The sequence below is a fragment of the Glossina fuscipes genome, unplaced genomic scaffold (assembly GCF_014805625.2).
Source record: "Glossina fuscipes isolate IAEA_lab_2018 unplaced genomic scaffold, Yale_Gfus_2 257, whole genome shotgun sequence".
Classification (NCBI taxonomy): Eukaryota; Metazoa; Arthropoda; class Insecta; order Diptera; family Glossinidae; genus Glossina; species Glossina fuscipes.
Window position 1 is genome coordinate 253,965 of NW_023998600.1, and position 19,897 is coordinate 273,861.

A 19,897-nucleotide genomic window follows, 5' to 3' on the forward strand; every position below is an offset into this window, starting at 1 on the left:
AAAACATACTCCAAAGCGTACTAAGCATCAAAAGAAACTGCTAGTGAGCGTTTGATGGTCTAGCGCAGCTATGATGCATTACGATTACATGAAACCAGGCTCATCGACCACAGCAGCATTTTACTGTAAGTAACTAGACAAAATGAGAGGGTGTGAAGTCATATTTAAACATAACTAGCAAAGACACAAACTAAAATTTTTTGCAGAGCTATGTTTGCCCGAAGAATTTTTTTATAGGATTTTGAAAACTTCCACATTTAATATAACCTGCACACCGCTGGAAAGGCAATTAATAGAGGATTCATTCTGTGCTAGTTTCATTTTTTCAAGGGACATGGTTTGGCCACAGTAGCTCCGCAAACTTTCGCTTTATCAGCCTCATTTATGGCATAGTGTAAAAAAGTTTTGGTCTCGAATGTTAATTAATTTACATAAAGTCATGTTTTGTTTATAATTATTTGCAAAAAAATTCTCGAAAAGTTCTATTTTACTTGTATTTAGAGTTAAATCCCTCCGAGACTTCGTTTAACAGAATTCTGTTAACGGCTGTACATAGCTCTGCAAAAAATTTTAGTTTGTGTCTTTGCTAGTTATATTTAAATATAATGCTATATAATGTGAATTTTTAGGAAGATAAATTATGCTTTAATGGGGAGCATAGATGGCCGAAACCCTCACCTCCAAGTGGTAATCCCCGGGCAAGAGCTTCGGCCGGCTAAGAAGTGTTTAAGGTTTTGGGCTACTAACTCGGCGACGAGTTTCTGAGAGATGGTGGAGGGGTTGGCTGGAAGATGAACTCTTCACTCATTAGCTAGTTACTACCTAGGAATTTTCTGAATGGTTTTAAGTACGTAGAAGGTAGTAATCTAGCGAGTGCATGGTAGATCGCTTCTGCCATGTCAGTGCAATACCCGAGTCTTATATACCTCGATGAAACGTAGTTCGGGGGATGGCTAACCCGGATGGTATGGCCAATCCGAAGAGTGGTCTGAGAGATTAGCCACGCAAAGTGTGCCTAAGGCTTTGTAACATAAACTGGGAGCCACGGGTGTCAGGAGGCTCGCTCACTAAGCCATGTATGCCTGCGGGTAAATGATAGGGTTATGTTTAGAAAGTCATAATAAAATAAAAAACTCAACTTAAAGAATTATTTTTAATAACAAAAAGGCTCCCCTCCGGCTATTTTAATGATAAAAAGGGAATTGACGGAAGGATTCCCCTTTGGCCTATATAAATCCCTATTCTACAATAAAATCGAGAATTTTCTCTATAAAATAATAATATAAAAAGGATTTGACGAAAGGCTTTTTACCCTTTTTGCCTATACTTTTTGAACATATATCCACGGATGCCTAACGGTAATGATGGTAATTGATCAACTGCGCTTGTGGAAACCTTAGGGTGGAAGCAAACGCATCTTTTTTCCCCTTTTTGAACGCATATAGTTGATCAATTTGTGAGCCCTGACTACTGGGTGCGGCCCTTCGGGGAGTACTCGTGATGGTTGTGATGGCAGTTCCAAGCCAAAGTGGAACAATTGAGTGCAGCTAGGCCTCACCGCTGACCAGAGTGGGGTTTATTGATCCATTGTCTAACTCGCCAAGGGGCGTATTTTATGCTTAAAGTGGCTTGGGCCACCGTGGGGTTAAGCCTTTCAGGCAGGAACCCAGGGTAAACCCATGCCACAGAATCTATACCTAAATTTATGATTTTATTTCTAATACCAGCCTCTAATCGTTTTTATCAGCCGGCACCTGCATGATGCGCCTGCGAATGTGCACTTAGCTTTTACCTGTCTGCTTTTCCGCCAATCGTTTTCATCAGCCTGCATCTGCATAAGGCGCCTGCAAATGCTCATTTGGTTTTTCCTCCTTTAGGGAATTTATTATTACGAAAATTATTTAGCTGACATTAACTGAGTTTGGGATTTTCGTGACAATAACTTTACACCCTTACAAAATGACGCAAAGTTTTAGCAAAATAGTTCAGATTTGTCAATAGATCGACTCCGATCTTATTGCAAAATAGCGCCAGACCACACACTGCGCAAATGACAATGGCAAAACTTCAGAAACTGGAGTTCGAACTTCTTCATTATCCTCCATACTCAGCAAGTCTAGCTCTCACTGACAACCAATTCTTTCGTGATTTGGACAACTTCTTGATAGGAAAAAGTTTCAATTCCGGTAATGCAATGAAACTGGTCTTCCAGGGACTCATAGACTCCCGTCCGCCAGAGTTTTGTACCACCGGCCTGAACAACTTAAATGGCAAAAGTGTGTAGACAATACGGGCGCATATTTTGATGAATAAAGAAGTTTCTCATATTTATAAGCTATCAGCAAGCTTTTCTTTTTTTCCACAAATTTCATCCTTGACGCCCTAATATTACTCAAAAAGCAGTAAAGTATAAATAATATTTAACAATCAAGAGTATTGTCTACTTTGCTCTGGTTGCCTCTTAATGATACCATTTAAGATTTACTTAAATACAGACTGCTTTTCCAAAATTCAGCTTTGAACTTTCCGCACAAAAGGTCTTTGAAATAGTAATTTGACTGTGAAAAGATTAATTAAAAATTTTAGGAAGACTGGATCAACTAAATAACTCAACACAAAACGTCATTCGTAAAAACTTTGCTGAGAATCCACGGACACCTATCGCACGCGGGTTAAATACTGAAGATTACAAGAGGTTCTTTCCAGCTTATTCTCATAAAACATTTCAATCCTCATACTTAACAAATTTAAATGACTCATTGAGCCATTGACTTTGGGACACCATATAATTAGCAGCAGTGGTTGCTAGGCAAGTTTAATAGGCCTGTAACAAGTGTTACGTACATCTTATTGAACTACTGAAATTTGGCCTCTATATCAACTCATCTCAGTATTATTGTGATAAAGCTGTATATTAAGTTTGCGCGGATGTATGAACAGACTCACTTTTTATTATACCGATCGATTCTGAATTACTCTCTACATTTGTCTGTCCGTCTCTCCGGTATTTTGATGGAAATCATATTAAAAAGTCTTTATGTGAATAACTAACTGTAGGGTGATGTAGGGTACTTGATAATGCGTCGTGGCCCATTATACACTATTTACTAGTTTAATGTTTAGTTTAGTTTCTTAAATAATCTGATTAATAGAACTTGCGACGGAAAAAAACTGTGATAATTATATGAAAATAAAAAAAAGGAACGGTATAAATAAAAATAAAACAAAAACTCACTTATAATAAACTATTTGTTTATAATGATGATTAGGATAAAAGACTGTTGCAAAAGTTTTAGAAGAGAGCTCCCTATTCATTCAATATGTAGTAAATAATGCAATTAAAATAATTGGAAAATAGAATCAACAAAGGTTTACACAATAGAGGGAGAAAGATAACTTGTCCTCGGCAATGCAATAAAAGGAATTTTAGAGGGTCATTAAAGTCATATTTGTAGAGGTTCACGTTTTAATTAATTTTATTAAATTATAAATTTGCTCAAACTACAATCTCCTGCGTATTTAAAGGAAATTAAACTAACATTCATTGCAGGAACCTATCCTATTTCCCCCGCACTTATTTGCTTTTGTTGACAATTAATTTGTTTATTTATAAAATAATTGCAATATCAGCGGAAGCCCAAATATTAAACTCATTTCATTTGTGTATTTTATAGCGAATTTGATTTTGAGGTAGAATGAACGAAGATTTGCTCATTCCACTCATTCATAGTGAAATGCGAAAATTAGATATCTTGCGAAGGGGTTTCCTAAATTTGCAAATATCATGAACAGCCAATGCCAGGAATTCGTGATTGCTTTGAAAAATTATTTCTGAAAATAATTTGATTAGAAAGAGTCTGCGGACACCTTTCTGCAAATGAAGTATTGCGCTTTTACGTATAGAGTAATTCAGAGTTGAGTGGTGCAAGCAGAATGGTATGGTTGGGATGGAATGGAAGGTTGATACCAAGTTATAAACATAATAGAATTTTCCGTTACAACACCTTTGAACTTCACCTAACAAATACCAAATTCCAGGCATAATTCAGTAATGCATACATTTATTTAGTTTTTCTATTAGACTAACTTGGCTGTGGAAAATCATTATCAGCTGAATATAAAGTTTAAAGTAAAATTTGACCTATATATATAACAGTTTAAACGATGTACAATCCATGGCTGGACAAAGCAAATAATAACATGAAGTTAAATTAACTGCACCCTACACGAAAGCGTTTCAGAATTAACAGTCGAAGCTAGAACTATTCTGCAAGCCACAAATCCTATAAATACCTACAAGAAATTTTTCGTGCTCGCAGCAAAACCATTGCCAAGCTCCACAATGAGCCGAAATGAATGGACTACTATAACTTGAATATCTCCTAATCAAGAGAGACCAAGATCATCGAATCACCAATAAATCAATAATAATCATGACGAGATTTGCATCATTAATTTTTTCTGAAGTACATCTTTCATCGCTGCTATCAACTATAAACCCAGAAGGACATCTTAGTTGAAAACTTATCACTGGAGAAATTGATCTTATTGTTAATAGGCCTAATTCATTCAATTACCAAAAAAAAAAAAATACATATATATATATATATTAAGTATATGCAAAAATTTTGATCAGCGACTTCTTCAGGTAAAACTGATAAAGAAATGGAAAATATCAGGGTACATAACTGTTGAATTCGACGACTTTGACCTTCCTCTACATCAAATAACAGTTTTCCTTTTAATATTATTGACATATTCAGCGTACGTCCACGCTAAGCATGGAGAGCTGAAAGTTCTTCTTCTTCCAACTTTATTTGAAGAAATTTGCTGCCACCAAACACGTTCAGAAATTTATAGTAATGCTGCTCCATCATATTCTAATTGTCGATTTTGGTTTCAATAAATAAAAGTAGTGAAGCGAATTGACAGGAAATGCCATTTTTGGCCACTTGTTGCAAGATGCATTGCTTGTTGTCAATGATACATTCTTGCTCGAGCGGGAAGTTCTGCCACATCTAGTATACTCGCCAGACATGGCGTTTCTTGATTACTATTTGTTCAGATCGGTGCAGCATGGCTTGGCCGGCACGCGGGTCTGCAAAGTTGAAGAAGTTCGAAAATTGTTCGGTGGACGGATCGCTGCCAAACCAACAAGTTCTTTCTACATGATGTTGTCAATGATGGAAAATATTAATATACATTGTACCAGTTTTTCCAAATAAGTGAGAAGGTGATCAAAATTTTTACAAGCAATTAATAGATATATATATATATATATATATATATAAACCATCTAAGTGATTTTCCCAAAAAATAAATTTCCGAGAGTTGGAAAAGTTCAGGCACATTTATGGCGTGTTGTACAACTGCCGACCGACGAAAAAGATTAGAGGAAAAAGCGGATTAATGGATTAAAAATTGCGCCATAAACACAGGTAATAGTAATAAGCTGGTAAAAATGTATGTAAACAGAATATTTGCGGAAGGCAAAGTCAGTTGTAAAACAAGGTTTGAGGCGAAAAGAGATTTTAAGTAAATTGTATATACTCCTACCCTTAAAGTAATTGATTGCAAATAAAACCACGATCTAGTGATACGAACCATATCAAGAAAAGCAAATTTCGTAAAAATATATATAATATATATATTTTTGTATGTATGTAAGCCATTTCATCCCATTTAATTTAATCGAGAAGAATAAACACTAAAAACGAAAAGCTGATTTCGTACACTAGATAATATGAACAATCAACCACCGAACCTAAACTAGTCATGGAAAATTTGATGCCAAAAACTTGAAAATTTTATGACTACGTGTGCACTTAATAGCGAAAACGATAAGAGAAAAGTAGCTATTCTTGTACGACTAATGACTGAGAAAGAAGAAAAATATGCAATGATTTTAAATCTGCTTTAAAGTATACCGAAGTACTTAAACAATTTGATAATTATCTTGAACCGAAAGCCAACAAATCATTTTTTAACGTTATTAGTTCGCATCTGTGCGATAAAAACAAAATGAAATCCTGTATGCATTTTTTAGCAATGCGAAATAAACTGCTAAGTTATGTAAATCTAAAACAAACTGAACATCTATATGGTTAGAGATATATTCACCACTGGCCTTATTGTTGGAAGAGCACGCCTAAAACTGTCGGCTATAGCTTTAGAACAAGCGAAAATAACTGTAAAACGATTTATCCTGCTGGCGAACAACAACTAAATAATTGATGAAGAAATTAAAATCATCAAACAGCCCGCTAAAGTATCGCAAAGGCTTAACCAGTCAACGTTTGCAAAAATAACAATGGTTTTAAGGATAAAAAGAAGAAGAATAAATAAAGAAATAAAGTTCGCAACCAAATCTAAAGTTAACTCTGTTCGGGTATTACATAAAGTTTTGATATTGCTATTTTATCACTTCAACGGACGGACGGACAGAAAGATATTCATAAATCAACTCCGCTATTCATTCATATGCAATCAATTGAACTAAGACTGTAATATGTGACAAAAATAGGGAGCATATAACTTGCTTCCATAACAACTGCTAAATAAACCAGAAAAGCAATTTCATTTATATGTGCGGCGTAACGCATAACAGCAAGCAATTTATTTAACTTAAAAATGTGTTACCATATGTAATAAATGATGAAAAACACAAAATACTCGAGATATTTCGAAAAGAAATCCAAGGATTTTAAAGAATTCTTAAAGGAACAACTTGAAGAATCTTTTCTCTGCGTTATAAGCACATTAGTATTTCGTTTGGAAATTTATCAATGCGATGAATTAAAAATTTCGTTAATTTACTTCTATATGCAATCAATATACAGCGTGCGTGTCTCCTCCCCTGCTATTTCTGTTCATTATCTGACTCATCTCATTCCAGACAAAAAAAAACTTTACCTCTCTTCTGATTCTCTTCTAATTGAAGGCTTAGCATCATTGAAATACCGTGCATAGGCGCTCATTAATTCATATGAGCAAGACCGAGCCAATTGGATATATTTCATGGCCAGCAAAATATACTTCTGCCTTTTGTAACACAGGAGAATTGAGGAACATCCACTTTCTTTCTTTGTGAATGAGAATGTAAAGTGGCCTCCCTCGTGCGAAACATATCGTAAAAATGTCGAAACAAGCTGTCAGCTTCGAGTAAGCTTTTTTGTCCGGTATAAGGAAGAATTCATTCCATCCATATATCCGGCCAAGGCGGAAATGCAATCCACAATGAGTTTCATAAGAAAAATTGAAATATTCAAGAAAGACAAAAGTGCACCCAGGACTGTCGAATATCGGCGAAAATTGGGCTTTACTTTGCCACAGCGGCTGTTCTATACACATGAAGATGCAAGTTAAGTCCTTTCATAAGGATCTTCCGACCTCCCTACGCTCTGATCTATTCGTTCTGTGGTTGCTCATATGCCACGCGCCACATTACTCAGATGGTTCACTTTACTTCGCTTCGAACGCCAATGTAAATAAACATTGTTGTCTTCTGTTTATATTCTATATCTGCAATCTTTCCATTTAGTCGTCCTAGCTGCACGAATAGAAAGCATTTTTTAAATAAATGATCATTGAAAAATTTATGTGATCACTCTCTCTTTGCCCACAGTAGAGCTTGTGGCGGTTTTTAAAAGAATTATTAACCGAACGCGACAATTATGACAAAAGTTTCACGACTTTCGTCCGTTTATCTGATTTATTGCACTAATCTCTTTATCACTTCGTCTAAGTTTAATGTAAAAATCTTTTAAGTAATAAAAATTTTTATTTATACATATTTCCTTATTTTTATGTATTTTTCCTCTTAATACCACCCACTGTTACTTGTTTTCTTGTTTGTTTGTACGATCTGCAAATTTCTTTTACTATTTATTTAAAATTATACTCAGCTCATTGTGATAAAACCGACAACGACCATTTAAATACACTCACCCACCATCGGCAACGTTGCACATTTTATGTGCTGCTGTTGCATCCAGAATAAAACGTGGGGTAAGAAAAAGAAAATCAAACAATTTTACGGAACATTTCTTACAAAACGGGAAAATAATTTATGTTAAAGGGGAAAAAAAGCAGAGTAAAACGCAGAAGTGTGTAAAAGAAGAATTATGCGAAGCTTGAAACGAATCAAATATATTCAGTACTATTTTGTTTGACTTTCACAAGATAAATCTGTATTCTTGGATTTGATGAAATTATTGAAAGTTTACTTTCTTTAAAACTCAATAATTATGATGAATTTTCAAATTTTCAAAAAAAAAAGCAACTAGAAACACTATAGTGTTACAACTATTCATATAACGACTTTTAACAAGAAAGCGTTATATGGCCCGATCCAAACCATTTTCAATAGTACTCGTCCTTGAGTCAAAGCCCGTCAGTGTACCAACTTTCATCATAATATCTCAATCGTGCGGCCTATAGGTTGAAAACAAAGAAACAAGAGGGACAGCCGGACAGCTCAAATTACAAAGTGATTCTCAATCGATTGGTAGAATAAAAATCAGATCTGTCTCAAGTCCTTTTGGCTGTTGCCTACACCCACCTAAACGAAATACACCGTTATACCGTAAGTAGTGTAGGGTACACAAAAAAAGCACACAAAAAACGGCCCGAAAATCATTTTTAATTTATTTTAATGAATTTATGAAATATTTTCATTTATTTGTTACCAACTTAAAGATAAATATAACTTACCAAGCAATTAGAAAAAGTCAAACCAAGAATATATGCAACAACAAAATAAAAAAATAATCTAGCAACAAAAATACTATAATTAGCTGCAAATGCTTATACATGCAACTGCTTAATCAGACATTTTTAATGGCAACGAAGTAGAGACACCGTAGTCAAGTAACGAAATCTACTTTGGGTACATATGTATATATGGTGGAATTACGTACTACACACGCACAAACACACATATATATATGTATATATATATGCGCACACACGATATTACATAGTGTGTTCTCCTCGAATGTACTTAAAAATTCTTTAGTTGTCTGCATGTGGGGAGAAATGTCGAATCCCCAAACATAGACACACGTACTGGGTAAATTTAGAGAAACTTCGAGGAAGTAGAACTACAAATATATGTATATATTTGGCTGGGATTATGTTTAAGGCAATTAAAGTTGGCGCATAATGTTTTTGTTTCCTTGCTTTTCACTCTTTTTTTTTTCTTCTTTTTCTGTTTTTTGCGTTTTGCAGCCCAAACGATTTGTTGGCAAAACAGTAAAACATTTTAATGAAAATATGTTGGAGGAGTTTTGCATTTATTTAATAAGAAAAGTTTATACGAAACTTAAGAAATGTATAAAAAAAGAACAAGAAAAATTAATTGAATTTAATAATTAATATAAGTAAAATTTGACAAAAGGCAGATGCATTTAAAACAGAAAAAAATAAACAAAGATTCTCATAGGTGCAAATAGATTTTTATACCCATTATCGATAAATGGCGATATATTCATTTTATCGAAGCCTTTACAAGAAGGAAGTCTTCACAAGGAAATCAAAAATGCAAAATCGATCTAGGTACGGCGGACTATGGAATTCTACAGGTCGCAACAGTAATGAAAGTATCGGCTTTACTTACAAAGTGTTACACACACATGTTGATATTAAAAATCAGCCAAATTAAGTCGAAGCACACGTCATTAACTGAAAACATACATCTTCTCAAATGTAAGAAAAAATTGATTACTCGCTACTCACAAGCTACAACCGGTATAGTGATAAAAAATTTTCAGCGTATGTCCTGCAGATGAGTGTGAGAAAGAAGCTACTCTTTTCCCATAGTTTAGGCCATAGCTGGAACCACCGAACCTCACATCTATTACGATATTGAAAATATTGAACTAAGTCGGAGTCGATCACTCAACTGAGTGGTTGCCTGTCAAAAACAGTAATCTCATGATATATTTATCAAGGTAGCCGTCTTCGTAAATCTGTTCCTTGCTGTTGAAATTACACAATAAGAAGTAGTTGGCCTCATGACACATGGCACTCTTAAAAGATAAAATACATCAGGTTACAAGCTATAGCAGGCTATAACTTAGAACTTGATGCAAACCTTATTTTACTAAGGCAATCTCAATAAAAATCTCGATTAACAGCCCAATGGTCGTAGATTCAAATCTCAAGTGCGGTAAAGTTTTCAATAAAGCCGATAGTCTCAGAATGCTAATGCTTTAATACTTTAGCCTTAGAATTTATTTCTCTGGCTAAATTAATATGAATAATAATAATAATAATAATTAATAATAAAAAAGGAAATGAAGGCGACCACATATACGTCGGTGAAAAAGAAAATCGCACAACTTATAGCAGACATCAACCTAAAATCAAGTGCGAATATGTTCGCGGAGTTGCGTATGGACTCGTTCCCTTCTCATCTTAGCTGGTAAACTTTGCTCTTTAGAGTTTTATATAACCACTAACATCTACTTTAAATTAAAAATGCGGCCGGCTTTTAGGTGTCGATATCGTGTAAACTTGACAGCACTTTTACGATCAAAAGAACTTCCGTTCTATAGCCAGAAAAATGCTTACCATATCGATAGCTGCAAACTTACTACTACTTGCAATGAATCAATAATCGGGAAGATATCGAGTTTATTCGCGCAAGGTTACTCTCCTGACTTGTGAACCCCTTTAGAATCCCTCTTAGAAAGTGAAGTGAGAAACAATAATAGTCAATACGCTCTAATGAAATAGGAAGAAAGAAATTTACTCACGAAAACAGGTTGTTTTCGCATTTGGACCTTGTGATAATAGTTGACCAAGAAGAACCACTTTAAATGATTCTCGGGAATATCTGTGTAAATATTTTAATTACTGCCTAATACAAGTTTCAAATTATTTAATTTCTATGAGCGAGTTTGTGGGCTAATCTTCCCAGTTTTGTGCTAAACTTTTACATGATACCATCGTTGAAACCAATGCCTGTTCTAAATTGAACGAATGAAGACAATTCTCGAACTAGATCTGCAATCATCAACAGAAAATGAATAAACATTTAATCTTTCTATCATAACTGATCTTTCCAACAAGAAATGTTGTGCGGATAAGCAGATAAGTAGGTAAACCCTGCTTAAGTACATGTACATCATTGCGATGCCTACTGCTAAATACCGCAAAAAAGCAGACAAATCCTATATACCCATATGCGCCGGCGCTGGATTATAAAAACCGAACCAAATAATGAAAATTTATCGAATTTCTAACGTAGACATAAGCTTAAAAAATACATTAAATTTCTTTTTGCTGAGCTAATAGTGCGTGCGCTGGCTGCCTTTCTATTAGCAGATGGCAGCATGCACCAAAGAATTCAGTTGAATTAAAATTAATAACTCTGATAAACACCACCAAACGTTGATAAGCATTAGTTTTTTTTTTGCAATTCTTAGAACAGCCCTACAGACACTCTATAATGTATATATTAATCATCGCAAGAAATTGAATTGATTTAACCATATCCAGTTGCTTTCTTATCTGTCCGTCTTTTGATTTTTGCTTTTTTGTGTACATATGACCAATCAATCCTTTATACGTATATTATGACGATGATTAGGGAAAAGAGAAGAGAGGAAGAAAGGGATGGAGAATAGCCGCAGCCTGGAAGGTACGTACCAGATCGGTAAACGTTATACCTTTACCGATCCAGCGAACACTACAGCTGTCATCGCTGAGCAATTGTAGTCAAAGTACGGTCTACTCTATTTAGGATTGAATTCACATATACCGTAGAAAGGTATATTTGCTATTTACAACAAGGAAAACTCCTAACTGATAACCGCAAAAATAAGCATTATGCACCCAATGCCACGCCAACCATAGAGAATATATAGCTTGGAATTTGTAGCATTTATTAGTCTCAAACTGAGGAGATATATACGCGAGAACAATTTAAACTTCTTACAAGACAAATATGATTACCTTTTGCCTACGAATACGGCCGTAATAATCTTTAAGATAATCTTGGAATAAAATCGCATATGAATATTTCTTAGGTCCTGCTAAGACACTAAGATAGCATTAGAATCGTCTCAACCGACCAAATAACACATCATAATTGTGTTATATTGACTTACGATGGTGGGAGTTGAACATTTGCGTTGAAGCAATTACAATTTTTTTGCTTATTTTATTAGTCGCGAATTTCGCATTTGCTGAACGGAAATTAATTGACGCTAATAATAAAATTTCTCAATTTTAAGCAAACATCCGACATGGTTGTTAGTTTAAAGCGTAGACAGGAAGGTGGTAGCTAAAGTGCATCTCTTAAACAAGTAAATATCTTATATATGGGGTCACGAATCACCATTAGATATCGTGCACAACGCTACAGCTATTCATGGAATCAGTATTCAAAATAAGGTGTCATATAGGAAATGGTCGAAAAAGTGATCTGGTCCAAATCATTTTTAATAGGGTTTGTCCTTGAGCCAAAATAAATCAGTATGGCATATTTCATCAAAGTATCTCAAGAATTGCGATCTGCAGGTTCAACACAAGAAAACGTAACGGATGGACGGACAGACGGTGTAACAAAGAAGACCATGTTTAGCTATCCAGTTCATTTCAACTAATTGATTTTCTCAAAAAATAAATTCCCTAGAGAGGGAACACCCAAGTTCACGTTAGCGGCACGTAACGCAGCTGCCGGCCGAGGAAAATGATTAGCGGAAAAGCAGGTTAACGGATTAAAAATGTAGTCATGGACTTAGGTAATAATAATATCCTTGTAAAAATGTATACAAATATACTATTTGCGGAAGGCAAAGTCAGTCGGACAAGAACATTTGAGTCGAAAAAGAATATTAGAGTTGCAAAGTCGAGGGCCTTGCCAAACTAAAATATAAGTAGCCCTACCCTTAAACAAATTCATTGTAAATAAAAGAGTCTTGTAGTGAAAACGTGCAAATGTATTTCTCTTAAAAAGTATATCCACGATCTAGAGATACGAACCGTATCCAAGAAAAGTGAATTTCGTAACAATATTTTAATAGATAGAGCGAGCGCTCTTTAAGTTAAAGGCTCTTACCTTGACTTGACTTAGATGCACGTTGATTCGATTTTTCCTTGACTTATCTGTAAGATTCTTGTTTTTCATACATTTAGGTAAGCCACCCCTTTATTCATATTTCATGCTACCGCAAACATTCCGTCAAGGTTTTTTAGCATCAATAAGTAAATCTTTTTCATTGCTTTGCATTCAACAATCAGGAATAAAAACATTAAATCACATTAAAGCCAAGCAAGGCCAACCATTAAACACCCTACATCATTTCGCTTAGTATTATATTCTTACTCGTTTTAGCAATAATGCATCAAAAATTACGCATTACGATTCTGCTTCTCGGTCCCTAATATCGATGAGAACTTAACATAGATCAACTATATAGATTTAATCGTAATAGTAACCCAACATAAAAAAAAAAACTTTGCCAAATTTGGACCAGCTCGACCTATTTTTTGGATCTTACCGTAATTACGTTTTTCATGAACATTGACCCTTTGTAGAGCAGACAAATCGAAGGTTTAGCAAGTGGTGATGGAAATTGACCCATAATGTTATAGTAATTTCATGCAAGAAAGAACTCTACAAAATTTGGACCATCTACGTCTATTTCCTATGGATGCTGCCCTATGTAAGGATTTAACTTGCACTACACTAGGTTGCGTTTGGGGCCCGCTTCCCTGGAACTACGCACATGAAAAATATGCCTTGCCCGGCTATACCTTCTTACTCGTTATACCTACCGCTATAAGATGGGAGTATACTCATTTTGTTTTTACCAAAAAACCCAAGAGAAAGTTTCAAAGATCCTATGAAGTGCATACATATATTCTTGATGGTCGTGAAATTTTGAGTTGATTGAACCATGTTCGTCCATCTATGTAGTGTGTGTTTTTGGCACTTTCTTGGGCGCAAAAATGAAACATTAGAAGTTTCTGCACGCAGGTTGGTATTGAAAATGGGCCAAATCGGTCGGACCGGGAGCGAAAACTGAACGCAATTCCGTTTTTTTTAAGAAAAAATTTGGATTATACAAGTTAGAATGCTGAAATTTTCCACATTTATTTTGCGAAGCACGCTACTCCTTACGTGCAAAAATGGTAAATATCAACCATGCCCCCACAAAGTTAGAAGAGATTAAACTCTGCTTTTTTCGTATGGAACTAGAATGCGAAAAATATAATAGTGAGTATGCGAGATTCGGCCACCGCGGAATATAACTTTCTTACTTGTTTTTATATCAAAATATTATTATGGATTAACTTGTGTCATAAAATATTAAAACTTAAACATTTCTGCCGTAAAAAGCAAAAATTTTTGTGAAAATTCTTACATAGAGTAAGACCCAAAAATAGGCGCAGGCGGTTCAAATTTCGTAAAGTTAATTTCTATATCAAATTAATATTATGGCTTAATTTTTATCATAACAAAATAAGATTTAAACTTTTCTGCCCTGTACAGGGTCAATATTCTTGAAAATCCTTATACAGGATAGGATCCAAAGAATAGGCCGAGATGGTCCAAATTTAGTACCGGTAATTTTTCTATCTTAAATTACTATTATTATCCAGTTTTGATATTGATTTAATTCGTAGATCCAAAATTTTCACCTCAATTTCAAATGCCGGAATACTATTACTTAACCACTTTTATCGACAAATATTGAAAGTTTTTTCTTAAAACGACTTGTCTTTTATGAGGAAAGGACCGATCCGAATTATTTTCAAAAGCGCTCATCTTTGGTTTAAAACACATCACGACGTGTAGTTTGAACACAAATTTACATGCGCACACAGCAGACGGACAGACCGGTTTAGATCGATTGACAATCATTTTCAATATAGTAAAGTGTGGGCCTATCTTAAGTCTAGGCAAATGCGGGATGCGTATTTCTGAACGGGAAGCAAGACTGACTTAGCGTACAACCCTTTACAAGTGGGAAAAGTCTAAATGATAAAGTAACATATTATAATTCATTTAGAGTAAAAGAATAAATTCTAGGACCGACAAACAACAATAAGCACTTAAAGTACAATTGAGTTTAAACTTACCTTTAAATATATTTCTGCTAATGAATCCAGGTAATTAGGATATGTAGTCCGGGAAGATAGTACGAAGAGATTATGTAACGGAATAAATTTATGCAGTTATAATTTTCGAATATGTTTTTATATTTGTAAATATTTTTTTATTTATTTATTTTTAGTTTTTGCCAGTCGCACTGGAACACAATCGTTCGTTTGATATAAGTTGTTCGATTAACAATTAAGTCACTTTTTTATGTTTTTGTATAAATTTTTTTTTATATTTTAATTTTTTTGGCAATTCATTGTCGATAATGAAATCTGTTACACAGCGTGAAAAACTGTAAGTAAAAAAGAGATAAGAAAAGAAAAGAAAAGAAAAAAAAAAGCACATAAAACACAAGAACGATTTTTAACTTATAATCAATACATAGATGGAAAGCTTAAGAAGGCTTAAAACAATTATTTAGACCAAATAATACTATACGCCAGTACGCTATTGACAGATGTTTAGTTAGATTCTCTTCTCGCAAGTAATGATAAACAAGGAACAAATCAGTTTAAATTAAAAACGTGATGCTATTATATACAAAAAGCATTTTTCGGTAAACAAAATAAAAATTGTATACAACTTATGTACTTAGGGCACGCGTTACAAACTCTTTCCTTTTCAACGATTTTCCCAGTATTTCCCATCATTTCCTTCCTTTCCGGTTTTGTTATACTTAATACTAAAGAATTTTTCATTTGTTATATACGATCTATATATATATATATGTTCACGGCAATAGAGAAAGTAATGTCAACAAGAAGAAGAAGAAAAAAAAAAAAAACAAATAATAAAACAGAAATTCTCTCTGTTAGCGTGGCACATTGAAGTCATGCGTAGCCCATGTGCCACAGTACCAAAGTAAAAACCACCTACATGCACACAAATCAACCAAACAACAACCCCGTTTTATTTTTCCGAGTTCGTGCTCACCTACAGCCCATAACAACAGTAACAACAACAGCTTGAATGCGTTCTTTGTTTTCCATGCCGTAGTGAGTGACTGACTAGACGTTTCATAGTCTGTTTGAGTGTAAAACCGTTTCATGTTTTTCTTTTCTTTTTTTTTTTTCATTTTTCTTCCTATTTTCTATTACGTTAAGGACTCGTAAACTTTTCCTGTAGTATAATAAAGCTTTTGCTCGTTCCAAGACCAGCCGTTATTTTTTGTACGTCTTTTTGCTTTTCTTTTTTCGTAGAACCACCCTCAAGAACTGCCTGTATTCAGTCACGGGATACGTACAGGCATCGAAATTTATTTGTATACATACGCATATACGTATACACATACAAAGAAATGATATATTCTATATATTTGGTTTTATTGCCGCCGAATGACTCTCTAACTAAAATGCTACGTGTTTGCTATTTTTTTTTTTTTTTTTTGCTGTTCATGTTGTTGCTGTTGTTATTGTTGTTGCGTTCACGATCCGCATTGCTTGCAAATTGTTAACTTTTCTACTTTACTTTAGAAATGTGAATGAATCCTTCGTTATAACTGCCATTCAAGGAAAATATATTAATTTACTCATTCCGGTTGTAATGATCAAAAATACAAGTGAAATCCCATGCATAAAGTACATATATTAAACACACTACAGAACAGTGCACACATTAAAACTTCGTGTGTCTGTCCATCCAACGGTCATTGTCGCAACCGTCGCATATTTGCAAGTAATTACAACAATTTCTGACCTATAAACAACATGATGTCAAGATAAACATGTTGCCCTACCCGTCTACCCGTCCGCCCGTTCGTTCTTTTACGGTTACAAAATTTGTCGTAAAAAATAAAAATTGGTTATCTACGTTCTTACTTGATGGTAACATTCGCACTCCCGTAAATTTATACAACTGTAACATCCAATTTGTAGCAAAAAACCATCAAAAATAAAACTAAAATATTTTTTTTAGGACCATTTAACATAGTTGTGCATAAAAGATCGTTGGGAACTGCTCGACTTTCTTGCTTAAGAAAAAAAAAATCCAGTTTTCATCTATTATGTATCCCACATTTTACGGATATAATTCAAAATACAAGGCCAAAAAGAAACAAAGTAATCGCTCCGCTTTACCTCCATTCTCCCCTTATCTCGTTTATTGTCCGTCCACATCATTCTTTCCCCATCACGATCACCCAGTTTCTCATTTCGTCTACGTTTCCGTTTTGTCACTTTCTTTTCTCCCCTACTTCCGTCACCCTCTTATTTCTATTTTCTAATCTCTGCTTTTTTACCTATCTTCCTCTCTCTCGATCTCTCTCTCTCTCTCCATATCCCGTTTTTACTCTACTCCGTCTTTCTACTCTCACCGTGTGTTTATTTTCTCCTCTCTTCTTCTTTACTCACAATCTAAATCCTTCTTTCGCTTCTAGTTCACGTTAGGTCTTCTACATTCTTTTTAGTCTTTTTCTTCTTACCTCTCGATCCCTCTCTTGCCCAATTCGATTGAGAGCTTTCACTCATATATGAAAAAGGAAAAAGAAAAATTCATTGAAAATTTTGCCTTGTTGCAAACATTTCACGACATCTATCATTTCGAATTTGGCACAAATTTTTATCGGGACTCATTAAATCTGCAATTTACTACATCGCTTAATGCTTAACAAGACATTAAATGACTTGCTCGCAATATACGTATATAAGCTCAGGTGATGGGTATCCAAGATTCGCTCCAAGGTTAGTAAAGCTTTTTTCGCTTGTTTAAACACTTCTTTTTTCTTTTCAAAAAAAAAAATGTACATATATATGTAAATATATACATATATAAATACATACATATATATATATATATATATATATATATATATATAAAACATATATATACACCGCTGAGAGTGTAGTTGTTTGCTTTTGCGAGTCTATGAAAAGATAGATGAATAGACAGATAGATATACGTATACAGTTCATCGTCGTTAGAAAACGAGGCAGGCATTAAGAGGGTTGATAACGCCGTCATTTTGTTGTGCAAGAGCTTTTATTCATTTTTGATAATTTAAGTGTATACGTTTGCTCGCATACACTAAACGTAAATGTTTAGATATGTTACTATATCCAGATATATGTACATATATGCCTTACATTCATTAGAAATCGTTGATGCAGAAAATTACTATATGTAATTATATAAATTGAAAGAAATAAAAATAAAATTAATAAAAGAAATTAATATTAAATATAAAAATATGGAAAAAAGAATTTATTTATATGAATAAAACTAAATATGTTTCTTTTCATCAAAAATTTTGGAATAATTTTCTCATATTTTAATAAGTAAAGGCCACGACTACACCAATTACTCATATAAAGAATTTTCAAAAAAAAGGCCTCCTATGGGAAGTTGTCGAAAAATTGATCCGATCCAAATTGTTCGCAATAACGTTCATCCTTGCGCCAAAACACGGCAATATAACAAAATTTCATCAAAATATCTCAAAAATTGTGGCTTGTAGGTTGAACACAAGAAACCAAGACGGACGGACAACCTTAAATTGGTAGAATTGAAGGTGGTCCGATCTCAGCTCTTTGTTGCTCTTGCGTATGTCCGCACAAACTTAATGTACGGTTGTAGGGTATAAAGATTGCTAAACATAAGCAATAATCTAAAAGATGACGATTTAGCCATAACCAGGCAATGACCAAACAACAAGATAAAACAACCATATATTAATATATATTACTGCATAGCGCATAGCTTAATAAATGAAAAAAGGCAGCCATCAAGTCGGTATACCCGGATTTAATTTTAAACCGTATCAATAATTGTGATTGGCACGCGTGGAGCCGCACCTTTGATGTATGCTCGGATGCTTGTAAAGGCGTATCGCGGCATATATTTGCGGTCACAGACTACGACCATATCCTATCGTCCTCTCGCTCTACTTCTTTCTCTTTGACCACCATCATATTTATGCACGTGTACGAATGACTCGTCTTCTGAATAATTGATCACAAAAGCAATGTGAATTATTTCTATGATCGTTTAAGCGAGCACGGCATACAATGTCTTCTGGGAAAAAGGACTTCCATCTCCGGAAATATTCCTAGATTGCCAACATTCCCATCACCAAGACGTGCCGTGACTACTGCTATTATTTCGGTCTAGTAAGATGAACTGCTGATAAAGCAGTTTGGAGAAGATCAAAAAAGTCATTTCTATTACTTTCCGTTATTTCCAGAAAATCATTTGATTTATTATTGCAACGAAGACCCAATACAGAATACATTTGTCGCATACACTCGTCAATATTTGTTTTCAATATTCAAATACTCCTTTTTCCATCTCGTATTAAAATACTTACTGTCAGTCATCCGCAATGAGATGTACAGTTGAAACTATGGATATATAGCCTTAACTGAGAAGCACATTCTTTCAAGAATATCCGATATGCAGACGAGGCAATTATCCTAGCCGATAACATGCAGGATCTGGTGACGATGGTTCAGGCTGTAAATCAAGGATCAAGGTAACAACTTTGGGTTAAACCTAACAGCCAAATTTGTGATCGTAAGTCAAGCGGAAACTCCATATGCAAATGTTACTCTACCTGTTAATAAATAATGAAAATGCAGAAAGCGTTTCCAAGTTTGTACACCTTGGATCCATATTGGACGAAGGCTGTGACACCAACCTGGACATAAAGAAAGGATTTAAATGGCTAGATCATCGTACACGAAGTATCAGCAAATTCTAGCAAGCCAGGAAATTAGCCTATCCCTTCGCCTTCGTTTCATGAAATGATTGCTTTTGTATGCTCTAGAATCATGGACATTAAATATCAGT

At 34.5% G+C, this 19,897-nt stretch overlaps 1 protein-coding gene across 1 annotated transcript in view; it reads right to left on the minus strand.

Annotated features, from left to right (window-relative positions):
* LOC119642733 (protein tincar) overlaps positions 1-19,897 on the minus strand; it is a 240,533-nt gene that overhangs the window by 214,714 nt on the left and 5,922 nt on the right. The window contains exon 2 of the mRNA XM_038042000.1: positions 15,094-15,407. The gene's annotated coding sequence lies outside the window, so the exon portion shown is untranslated. The remainder of the gene's footprint in view (positions 1-15,093; positions 15,408-19,897) is intronic.